The sequence below is a fragment of the Lepidochelys olivacea genome (assembly GCF_965140295.1).
Source record: "Lepidochelys olivacea isolate rLepOli2 genome assembly, chromosome: 3".
Classification (NCBI taxonomy): Eukaryota; Metazoa; Chordata; order Testudines; family Cheloniidae; genus Lepidochelys; species Lepidochelys olivacea.
The window spans coordinates 156,543,376-156,554,867 of NC_140413.1; the positions used below are offsets into that span (position 1 = coordinate 156,543,376).

Sequence of the window (11,492 nt, forward strand, 5' to 3'; positions counted from 1 at the left end):
GATGGTGCTATTTTCTCCAGCAGCACATATTACATTTGTTTCTAGACTATCTTGCCAAAGCTATACCCACTACATGCAGTGCTATTGCCAGATCTTAACTGCTCAGTGGGGTTGGAGTTGTTCGGTTGCTATATGGATGGGAGACTTTCCAAAGAAGTTCAGTGGGTGACTTGAGAGTTGGTGCTTCTGTCTGCCACACTCACTATCCTGGAATGTGCCAGGGTTGCTGAAGGTCTCTTTGGGTTGAGATGTCAAATAAGGGGTTGTTAAAGATCCCATGGTTTAGTTTTTGAGGGATAAATGGAATCAGACACCTACCACTGGTGATTCATGATTATATAAATAGGTTTAAACTGGCGGGGGGGGGGTGGTTGAAGGAGTTCACTCCCTAGATAAACATAGTGACCTTATGTATGTGTGAGCCAGATATTAATCAGATATTTTCTGTCTGGGTCCTATAGCTGTTACAATCTCATTGTTGTGTGAACTGAATTGGTAGGTTTCTCTCCAGTTCCCAATGGACCCATGTCCAAATCTCACAAACACAAAAAAATCACCATTGATGTTTCCTAGCAGTTTCAAGAGAAAGTTCAGTCTCCATAGTCTTAATCACCCCTTAGCCTCTCTTCTCTATATTGGAGGGAATCTCTCCATGTCAGGAGAAACGCTAGGGGAATCTTGTAAGCCTTCTGTTCATGCTGTACCTGCTCTATGTATAAAGAGAAGACATCAGTCTCCAGGGCTGTCACTGACGCATGTTGCACCAGTGCTAACAGTGAAATTCACTCCTGGGCAAAAATCCAGCACAGGGTCTATGGCAGGGGTTCTCAAACTGGGGGTTGGGACCCCATGGAGGGGAGGGGGGGGTCGCAAGGTTATTACATGGGGGGGATCATGAGCGGTCAGCCTCCACCCCAAACCTCGCTTTACCTCCAGCCGTGGGGTGGGGGAGGTGTCACACTCAGAGGCTTGCTATCTGAAAGGGCTCACCAGTACAAAAGTTTGAGAGCCACTGGTCTATGCTACACGTTATTTAAGTCCTCCTTAAGCCATCAAAATAGTCTAAGTATTCTATGAAGTGCCACACATGCCTTATGCTGGCCCTCTGCGAAAGGGTGAATTTCACTCAAAGTTCACATTAATAGCAGCAGCCTGACTCACCACTCTGTTATGCCAGTTTTACATTAGTGTGACAGATTAGCATAGACAGAATCGGGCCCCCAAAGTCTAAGTGCTTCTCGGCTTTGCTGTATATCGTAAATACTTCCGGATCAACATAGAAGAAAACCAGTGTAACTTCGCTGAACCTGCTTCTCTTCAGTCCAGCGCATTATGGAATTACATTAATACATTCAAAATGGGCTAATGCAATTGTTGGGTTCCTGCGTCATGGGTCAAATTTCACCTCACTGTGCGTCATTCAATTTAAACCAATTAAAATCATTTTTACCAACAAAAGAAACATTTCTTAAGCAAGGTCCTGCTCAGAAATGGAAAAGTTGGCTCAGACACTCACTGGCACAATGGCTCGCACATCAGGTCATAGTTCCTATGTGTTACACTGCCGCGTGTGGGTCAAGGCAGCTGGCGTGAGCTATCGCTACCTCAGCAGCGATCTTGAGACAGAAGCAGCCACAGCAAGAAGTAGCTGTACTGACAGCATGTGATCTGTGGGGAGAAAATGACTGCAGGGGTCTGCAGGACTTGCAAAGGAGCAGAGATGTGGTGTCTCTTCCTTTGTTAGATTCAGCACATAAGGTGAATTCTTGGTACTTACCTGCATGGGACATACAGCACTAAGGGTCTCTGGGTTTGCCATGGGATGGTTGCTCATTAGGGTCACAGCTAATGACATTTAAAGTTCTTACTCTATTTGCAGATCCTCACTGTGGTTGGTTTCACAGCCCAATAATAATACTGCACTGGAATTGTACAGCACCTTAAATATAAGCCTCTCAAGGCACCTAGGGCCTGATCCAAAGGTTGACTGACTTCAGGGGGATTTGAACAAGGCTCATAATAAACATTCATTAATGTAGGTAGCTTCACAGCACCCAAGCACATACTAACATCAGTCTTACAAAGCTTGGAGTAAAGCAGTTTTGGTGGCACATTTCTGAAGAGGCAACCAGAGAGGCTGACAGTAGCAGCATCTTCAATGGAGCTACACTGATTTAGACTAGCTGAGAATCTGGCCCTTGCTCTTTGGCAGTTGGTCTAGAGCCAAAAAAAAGCTTAATTTTCAAATAATGAAATTCTGCAGGGACCTAGAGAACTTTTCAATGGGTCTTCATCCATGATCACACCTAAAAACCTTCTGTTGTGCCTACAAATGGCGATCTGGGTACGTCTGCTGGTGACCCTTTGTACCCAGAAAAGCAAACTGACACTCACACAAATGGCTACATGCACACCCCTTCCATGTACATTTCTGGAGGCCTGTCATAAGTGTAAACGGAAGGGTAAACCCCTTTAAAATCCCTCCTGACCAGAGGAAAAATCCTCTCACCTGTAAAGGGTTAAGAAGCTAAAGGTAACCTCGCTGGCACCTGACCAAAATGACCAATGAGGAGACAAGATACTTTCAAAAGCTGGGAGGAGGGAGAGAAACAAAGGGTCTGTCTTTGTGCTGCCTTGCTGGGGATAGACCAGGAATGGAGTCTTAGAACTTTTAGTAAGTAATCTAGCTGGGTACGTGTTAGATTATGATTTCTTTAAATGGTTGAGAAAAGAATTGTGCTGAATAGAATAACTATTTCTGTCTGTGTATCTTTTTTGTAACTTAAGTTTTTGCCTAGAGGGATTCTCTATGTTTTGAATCTAATTACCCTGTAAGGTATCTACTATCCTGATTTTACAGAGGGGATTTTTTTACTTCTATTTACTTCTATTTCTATTAGAAAAGTCTTCTTGTAAGAAAACTGAATGCTTTTTCATTGTTCTCCGATCCAAGGGTTTGGGTCTGTGGTCACCTATGCAAATTATTGAGGCTTTTTATCCAACATTTCCCAGGAAAGGGGGGAGCGGTGCAAGTGTTGGGAGGATTGTTCATTGTTCTTAAGATCCAAAGGTCTGGGTCTGTAGTCACCTAGGCAAATTGGTGAGGCTTTTTACCAAACCTTGTCCAGGAAGTGGGGTGCAAGGTTTTGGGAAGTATTTGGGGGGAAAGACGTTTCCAAACAGCTCTTCCCCAGTAACCAGTATTTGTTTGGTGGTGGTAGCGGCCAATCCAAGGACAAAGGGTGGAATATTTTGTACCTTGGGGAACTTTTTGACCTAAGCTGGTAAAGATAAGCTTAGGAGGTTTTCATGCAGGTCCCCACATCTGTACCCTAGCGTTCAGAGTGGGGGAGGAACCTTGACAAGGCCCATTCATAATGTGGCTTTTAATGTTTAAACCTGAGCCTGGTGTGGTCACAGTGAAGATACAAGGAGAGGGTGCCCCTGTAAAATCAGGATGGGACAGTGCTTGGAGTCCACAGGGGAGACAGCTTTATTTTATGTATGGAACTAAGCTACAAAGCTTGGATCTGGATTCTGAGCACCTCAAAGTTCAGATCCAGATTTTGGTTTCACCCATTATAATAAAGGCAAATCTGATCTGGATCAAAGTTCAGATTCAAACACCTCAGTGTTCAGATCCAAGGTTTTGTTTATTGGCCCATCTCTACTTATTCACGTTAAAAGCTTATTATAGTACAATTCTTGAACATTCTTCTATATGGAGAATTTATAGGGCCAGATCCTCTTCTGGTGTAAATCAAAGTTACTTCATCACTTTCTATGGACCAACTTCAATTTAGATCAGCTGAGGATCTCCGAAGGCTCCCTAAGTCTCTTAATTATGCAACTCTACCTTCTTTTCTGTAATCTGCTTTGCAACAAAGCACCCTCTAGCTCCTTCCTAGTGGCAAATTTTTATCATTACAACATGCTTCCAAAATTAGCCTAATCAGTGAGCAGGTTTTGGTGGAACGCATGGAGTTTGCCATCAGCACACATTCCCATGGACATACTTTTAATGCACTGCATAAAAATATGAAATGTAAGGATTTAAGCAAAAGTTGAAGAGTGAGCTGTGAGCTCTCTGAATAAATGTCTGTTTTCAGCTGAAAAGCTGTTTGAGCAGTTTTTAATTACACTTTGGCAAGTTTTAGACGAATAAAAAGACAAATAGGTAACTATTGATGATATATGTATCTACATTAAAGCAGTAAGTCCTCTAATCATCCATTCTACAGCTGCCAAGACAATTATGTACATTTAGATGAGGTGCAGACAGGACCCTTATAGCAAAGATCATAAGGAAACTGGGCCAGCTTTCAAAATTATTCATACAATAGCTATCTGATACAGCTCCTTGCTTGGGAAGGCTCTGCGAAGACTCTCAACTCACAGACTGGGACAGTTGGTTTCATTAAAGTTGAGAAAAGATGATTAAGGGGAGGGACCTAACAAGTCTCCAAATAAGTCAAGAGCTGTTGCAGAGAGGATGGTGATCTACTGTTCTCCATGTCCCCTGGAAGTAGGACAAGAAGCAATCTGCAGCAAGGGAGATTTAGGTTAGATATTAGGAAACCTTTCTAACTGTAAGGATACTTAAATTGTGGAATAGGCTTCCAAAGGAGGTGGAATCCCCATCACTGGGGATTTTTAAGAACAGGTTAGACAAAGATCTGTCAGGGATGGTCTAGATATATTTGGTCCTGCCTCGGTGCAGGGGGATGGACTAGATGAGCTCTCAAGATCCCTTCTAGCCATATGTTTCTATGATTAACAATAAGCAATAAAGCAGGCAGGCAGAATTGTAGGAAACAGATCTTCACTGAGCATGTATTGTTACATACTAAGAGGCCCATGTTTGTCTAGTAGCACACTGGCGCAGCTTGCTTTTCTGAGCCCCTGGTGTCACACCACACTTGGTCCCTCCTGGAAAACTGACCCTTTTTCTCCAGTTCCACTCACACTGTATTTTCCCCTACAAAAGTGGGACTGCATGGGGAAGCACTTGCTCCTACTGGCAGCAGAAGCTGAGAGGGAGATCACGCTCTGCCTCACACTGGATGCTTAGAATCCCCTTCTCATATGGGGTCCCACACAGCCTAAGGTCAACTCCACAAGGCAGCAGAGCACAGTCCAACCTTTATTATCCAAAGGTCTTTCCAAATTGAACCACGTGAGACTGACGGAACTCCTTCCCATAAAGATTATGGAAGAACTCCTCTGCTCTGTAACCAGTATGGTGACCTCTTACCCTCATATATCTGGCGGGTCAAGTTATCTGACTGAGCTCCTGATAGGACCCATCCTTTTATAGACATTTGTAAAATACCTTGTAATCATGAGAGCGATGCCAGCTGAAATCTTAAGAACATAAGAGCAGCCATAGGGGGTAAAACCAAAGGTTCATCTAGCCCAGTATCCTGTCTTCTGACAGTGGCCAATGCCAGGTGCCCCAGAGGGAATGAACAGAACAGGTAATCATCAAGTGATCCATCCCCTGTTGCCCATTCCCAGCTTCTGGCAAATGCTACATGTGCTTGAATCATTGTCTAGTGAGGTTTGGATAGCTGGCACACAACAGCTATGTTAAAATAATTCAATATTCCTATCTTCCTGGACACAAAAATAGTTCTCTAGGGGCTAATAATTTGTTTACTGGCCTGTGAAAAAAATTGCCACACTTCCCTTTGCTTAATAAAAAGCTTAAAGATTAGCATATTCCTGGGATCAATATGGCTACAACATTGCAAAAAATAAAACATTGAACATTTTGAAACTTTTTCACATTTTTTCAATAAAAGAAGTTTGTCACCCTTTCCTGGGAAAAGTTTTGGATTCAACAAATCAGCACCTTGCAATAAAAAAAAAGTTTGTTGAAGAGTTCTCAACCATCTCTAGTCCTGGATGCACTATATCAGACCCTAACAGAGCCCAGTGGCAGAGAGGGAGGTGTTGCCGGCACCCAGTGCCGAGAGGCTGAACAACAGCTTGAGTGGTTCGTTACCCGGTGTGCTGCACCCAATAATCACAACGGGGTGGAGAAGCAGAAAAGTTTATTTGCAGCTGCAAAAAGGTACAGGGAGAATAAAATCTCAAATCCTGCACCACAGAGCAGGAAGTTACACAGGCTTTTATACATCCTTTTTCCCAGCATACTTATCCAATAGCAAGCTGCTCCAAGTATCCATATAGCCAGCCAATCCAATTCCCAGCTAGTTCCCTGATTCTCTGTATCATTTGTTAAACTATACATAAAGCTGCTTTATTCAGCATTGTTCTTCCATATCTCCCCTGTTTGGCCTTGCTTAGTTTCAGGCAGTCTGACTCTGCAACATACTGTTGCAGATTCTCAGCATAACTGCTGTGTGTGCCTCCAGGCGGGGGGGCCAAGGACACTTGGGCCTAGCACGCAGAGCTGCTGCAAGTGCCTCCAGGCAGGAGGGGGTGGGGCAAGGACACAGGGGCCTAGTGCGAGGGGGCTTCATCGACACTTGTGGTCTTCCATCCCCTCGAGTTACCTAGTGGCCATGCCCCAGTGTTCCCAACAACTCCCCCCTTTGAGAACACTCAACAGCCTTGGCTCTGAGTTTTCTCACTTGGGCTACTTATTTCTTTACAATAGGACTTTGCATAAGCACTTTGTGATAGCCCTGAAGAGAATGACTTATTAACTTTTGCAAAAGGGCCCTGACACATGATACTGCACAGCATAATACCAGTAATACAAGCAGTACAGGAAAGAGAAGTTTCAATAGCAGGCTAAATAAACCACCAAGCCAAGACGACAAACCCCAGCCCGCTATTTGTGTCTTTTAAACAGTAGCTTTAGCCCGAGATCGTCACTAGATGAGGAGTCAGCAGGTTGGACGGTCCACTGTTCTGCTGACGAGGGGGCAGGTACTGCCTTTAGACGAGAGTGATGGATCCAGTTCTTGTGTCCCTCGATCTTTGCCGCTGTATGGGAGATCAGCAGGACGGTATAGGGTCCTTTCCACTTTTCCTGGAGAGGCTCGTCTTTCCAGGTGCGAACAAGCACAGAGTCACCGGGCTGTAAGGAGTGAACGGGAGAGTCCAAGGGGAGAGGCTGGGAATCCTTGGTATACCTGTGAAGAGACAAGAGAACAGCAGACAGGGAACACATATACTGTGACAAAAAAACATTACCCAACTCCCATTCCCCTGACAGAACCGGGGTGCCATTCATGGGCCATGCCCTTCCAAACATAATTTCAAAGGGACTGAGCCCTAATCTACCCTTTGGGAGAACGCGGATACGGAGTAGGACGAGGGGCAAAGCATCAGGCCATTGCAGTGAGGCTTCTTGGCACACTTTTGAGAGATGCCGTTTAAGGGTCTGATTGGTACGCTCCACTACCCCACTGGCTTGCGGTCTCCAGGGCGTATGGAGTTTCCAGGGGATTTGTAAGGCATGTGAGATGCTTTGGATGATTTTTGACGTGAAGTGTGTCCCATTGTTAGATTCCATCCACAGGGGGAGTCCAAAGCGAGGAATGAGCTCCTTAACAAACTTGAGGGCCACTGTCCTGGCAGTGCAGTTACAGCATGGGAAGGCTTCTGGCCATCCGCTGAACCGATCCACTATAACAAGGAGATATTTGAACCCTTGAGTCCGGGGAAACTCAGTAAAGTCTATTTGCCACACTTGTCCGGGGCCCGGAGTGGGTTCCAGGGCAGCTGGTGGCACAGGATGTCCCGGTCGGGGGTTATTCTTTTGGCAGACTAAGCAGTCCGCTTGTACCTGGGCAGCCAGGGGTCGGAGTCCTGAAGTGATAAAGTATTTTCCCATTAGCTGGATAAGTGCTTCCCTGCCAGCATGAGTGGTTTGATGTAGTTTCTGCAGCACTGGCCGGATTAGGCCCTTTGGTAAGAGGACCTTCCCTTCTGGGGAATGGAGCCATCCCTCCTTTTCCCGGAGACTGAGTTTGTCAGTTAGCTGTCTCTCCTCCCCAGAGTACTGAGGGGTTGGAAGCTCCCCTACTGATGGGATAAGGGCATGCATATGGGCGTTCTCAGCCTGAGGGGATGGCAGGGTGGCAGCATGCTTAGCCTCTCTATCTGCCCGGGCGTTACCTCTGGCCACATCTTGATCCTCCCTTTGATGGGCTTTACAGTGTACCACCGCCACTTCCGAGGGGAGTTGCACGGCTTCTAGGAGCCGGAGGATTTGGGGCCCGTACTTGACTGGGGAGCCTTGGGCTGTCAGCATTCCCCTTTGCTTCCATAGGCCAGCATGAGCATGCAGCACACCAAAAGCATACTTTGAATCAGTAAAAATGTTGACCTGCTTTCCTTTTGACAGTTCAAGTGCACGGGTCAGGGCTGTTAGTTCGGCAAGCTGGGCAGAGGTCCCAGCAGGCAAACCTTCAGCTTCCACAGTGTCATGGAGGGTCACAACAGCATAACCCGCCCTCCTTTGCCCATCTATTACAGTACTCCTACCATTAGTGTACCACTCATAATCTGCATTTGGGAGAGGTACATTTTTTAAATCCGGACGGCTGGAGTACTGGACATCTATGATCTCTAAACAGTCATGTTTCTGTTCCTCTGTTTCTGGCAAGAGAGTGGCTGGGTTAAGGGAGGGGCAAGGCTGTAGGGTGACTTCAGAGTTCTCTAACAGCTTAGCCTGGTACCGAGCAATCCGAGCCTGGGTGAGCCAAAGCCCTCCCTTTGCATCCAATAAGGCTCGGACCATATGGGGAGTATAGATTTGCATAACCCCTCCCAATGTTAGCTTCTCGGCTTCCTCAAGCAATAGGGCAGTAGCTGCGACCGCCCGTAAACATGCCGGCCAACCCTTTGCAACCTGATCCAATTGCTTAGAAAAATAAGCCACAGGACGCTTCCATGCTCCTAACAGCTGTGTAAGCACTCCTAGCGCCACCCCCCTTCGTTCATGTACATACAACTGACACGGCTTAGAGAGATCTGGCAGGCCCAGAGCCGGGGCTTCCATCAATTTTCTTTTCAGGATTTTAAATGCCCTGTCAGCCTCTGGGGTCCAATAGAAGGGGTCATGATCTGCTCCTTTTACACAGTCGTACAGGGGTTTAGCCCACAGTCCAAACTCTGGGATCCATATTCTGCAAAAGCCTGCCATACCCAGAAATGCCCTGAGCCGCTTACGGTTACTTGGGGTAGGAACTTGACAGATAGCTTCCTTTCTTTCGCTTGAAAGCTGACGCTCCCCTTGCCTTAGCTGTAACCTGATCCCTCTCCACCGCAGACAACAAGGTTCTCAGGAGGATATTACAGTCATCCCAATCGGCTTGTGACTACTGAGGCACCCCTCAAAGACTGATATAAACCTGCTTGCGTTCGTTGAGAATTCCCCAGCCTGTGTTTTAAAAGCTGCTAAGTCTATTGGATTGAATGGCACATGGGTGTAAACTTGCATAGTGGTAGCCTGACGTCCGTCTGCCCCTGGGCAAGCCACAACAGTCTCGGTAAGCAAAGGATAGAGTACCACCGAGGGGGCAATCTCTGTAACCCGAGGCATCCTACCCTTATACGGTGGGGGTGTGGGGGCCGAAGGGGACACCGGCTCTGCCATTACAGTAGGGGTGGGGGTCTGGGGACTAACATTAGCTGCTACCAAACCAGTTGGACTCAGATTACAGTGCTGTAAAATATCTGGTCGAGTACATAAAGTCAGAAACAAATGCGCATATATATGTTCATTCCATTTCCTTGTTCTCTGACAGAACAGGAGTAACTGAAGGATCGTGTTGTAATTAATTGACCCTCCTGGTGGCCACCACTCCTGGTCCTCTAGTTGATATTGAGGCCAGTCAACTGTACAGAATCGTTTTAATTGGCTCTTAGTCATCGGATCCGCACCAAATACCTTCCAGTTTGCTAGAATGCACTCTAGGGGCGTACACCGTGCCCTAACCTCTAAGCTCTGTCCCTGTCCCATACCTACAGGGTAACTCTGGGCGTCCCCAGGTTCCAACAGAGCATATAATCCGGATTTTAAAAGGATCCTACCTGATCCAAGGGACCGGTTCTTCACCGTGGCCCTGCAGCTGCTCCTCCCCCACGTCTAAGGGACCGGTTTTTCACCGCCGTCCACAACAGCTTCTCCACTATATGAGTGCGTTGCACCGTTGTGCCCTCTGGGGTCGATCAAATCGCGTCTCCTCCGAGGCCCCCGATGAACTCACCGGTGCGCGCTGGGCGTCGGTTCTCGCCGCAATCCTCGACCTCCAGGAGGGGTCTGGGCAAGGCTAAATTGCAGCCTCGAGCCCACCCAGGGATGCCAAAAGCTGTTGCCGGCACCCAGTGCCGAGAGGCTGAACAACAGCTTGAGTGGTTCGTTACCCGGTGTGCTGCACCCAATAATCACAACGGGGTGGAGAAGCAGAAAAGTTTATTTGCAGCTGCAAAAAGGTACAGGGAGAATAAAATCTCAAATCCTGCACCACAGAGCAGGAAGTTACACAGGCTTTTATACATCCTTTTTCCCAGCATACTTATCCAATAGCAAGCTGCTCCAAGTATCCATATAGCCAGCCAATCCAATTCCCAGCTAGTTCCCTGATTCTCTGTATCATTTGTTAAACTATACATAAAGCTGCTTTATTCAGCATTGTTCTTCCATATCTCCCCTGTTTGGCCTTGCTTAGTTTCAGGCAGTCTGACTCTGCAACATACTGTTGCAGATTCTCAGCATAACTGCTGTGTGTGCCTCCAGGCGGGGGGGCCAAGGACACTTGGGCCTAGCACGCAGAGCTGCTGCAAGTGCCTCCAGGCAGGAGGGGGTGGGGCAAGGACACAGGGGCCTAGTGCGAGGGGGCTTCATCGACACTTGTGGTCTTCCATCCCCTCGAGTTACCTAGTGGCCATGCCCCAGTGTTCCCAACAGAGGGACACAAAAAAGCAGGAGCAAGAGGTTCTTTTAAAAGTCTCTCAAGCATTTGTGAAATAGTTTTTTCAGAAACATATGTGCCATAAACAAAAGATGAGATGGTGTGGAGTGGTATGGTATAAAGGTTTTATCATCATTTGTTTGCAAAGACCTGCATAATGCATGCGAAGTACACTCATTTTGCAAACCCATATTTTAGTTCAAGTGATAGTAAGGCGGTAGTGCTAAAAGTCCTGCAACCAATCACATCTAAAGACTCATTCAGGGGGATGTTACAAAAGACAGAAATGCTGTCTGTAGGCTCAGTTGCTGGGAATGAGCCCTCGTAACAGGAAGAATATGTAACCCAGCGGCGTATTAACGCCTAGGCTGACAAGGCCTAGGCCTAGGGCAGCAAATTTGCAGGGGCGGCAAATTTATAATAGCAGCCAGAGGCTGCTTCCCCCAGTGCCGGTTCGCCCCCTCCGCCCCCGGCCCCGCCCCAACTCCACCCCTTCCCCGCCCCCATTGCTCCCCTTCTCCAAATCCCCGCTCTGGCCCCGCCTCCTCTCCTGAGCGCACTGCATTCCACCTCTTCCCCCCTCCTTCGCGGAGCTGT

At 47.1% G+C, this 11,492-nt stretch overlaps 1 long non-coding RNA gene across 1 annotated transcript; it reads right to left on the reverse strand.

The window, feature by feature from the left end:
• Positions 1 to 6,039: 6,039 nt before the first annotated feature.
• Positions 6,040 to 10,883, reverse strand: LOC311518392. Its single transcript, XR_014710973.1, has 2 exons — positions 10,015 to 10,883; positions 6,040 to 7,106 (listed from the first exon to the last, which is right to left on the reverse strand). It is a non-coding gene; the product is annotated as an uncharacterized lncRNA (long non-coding RNA).
• Between the last annotated feature and the right edge of the window lie 609 nt (positions 10,884 to 11,492).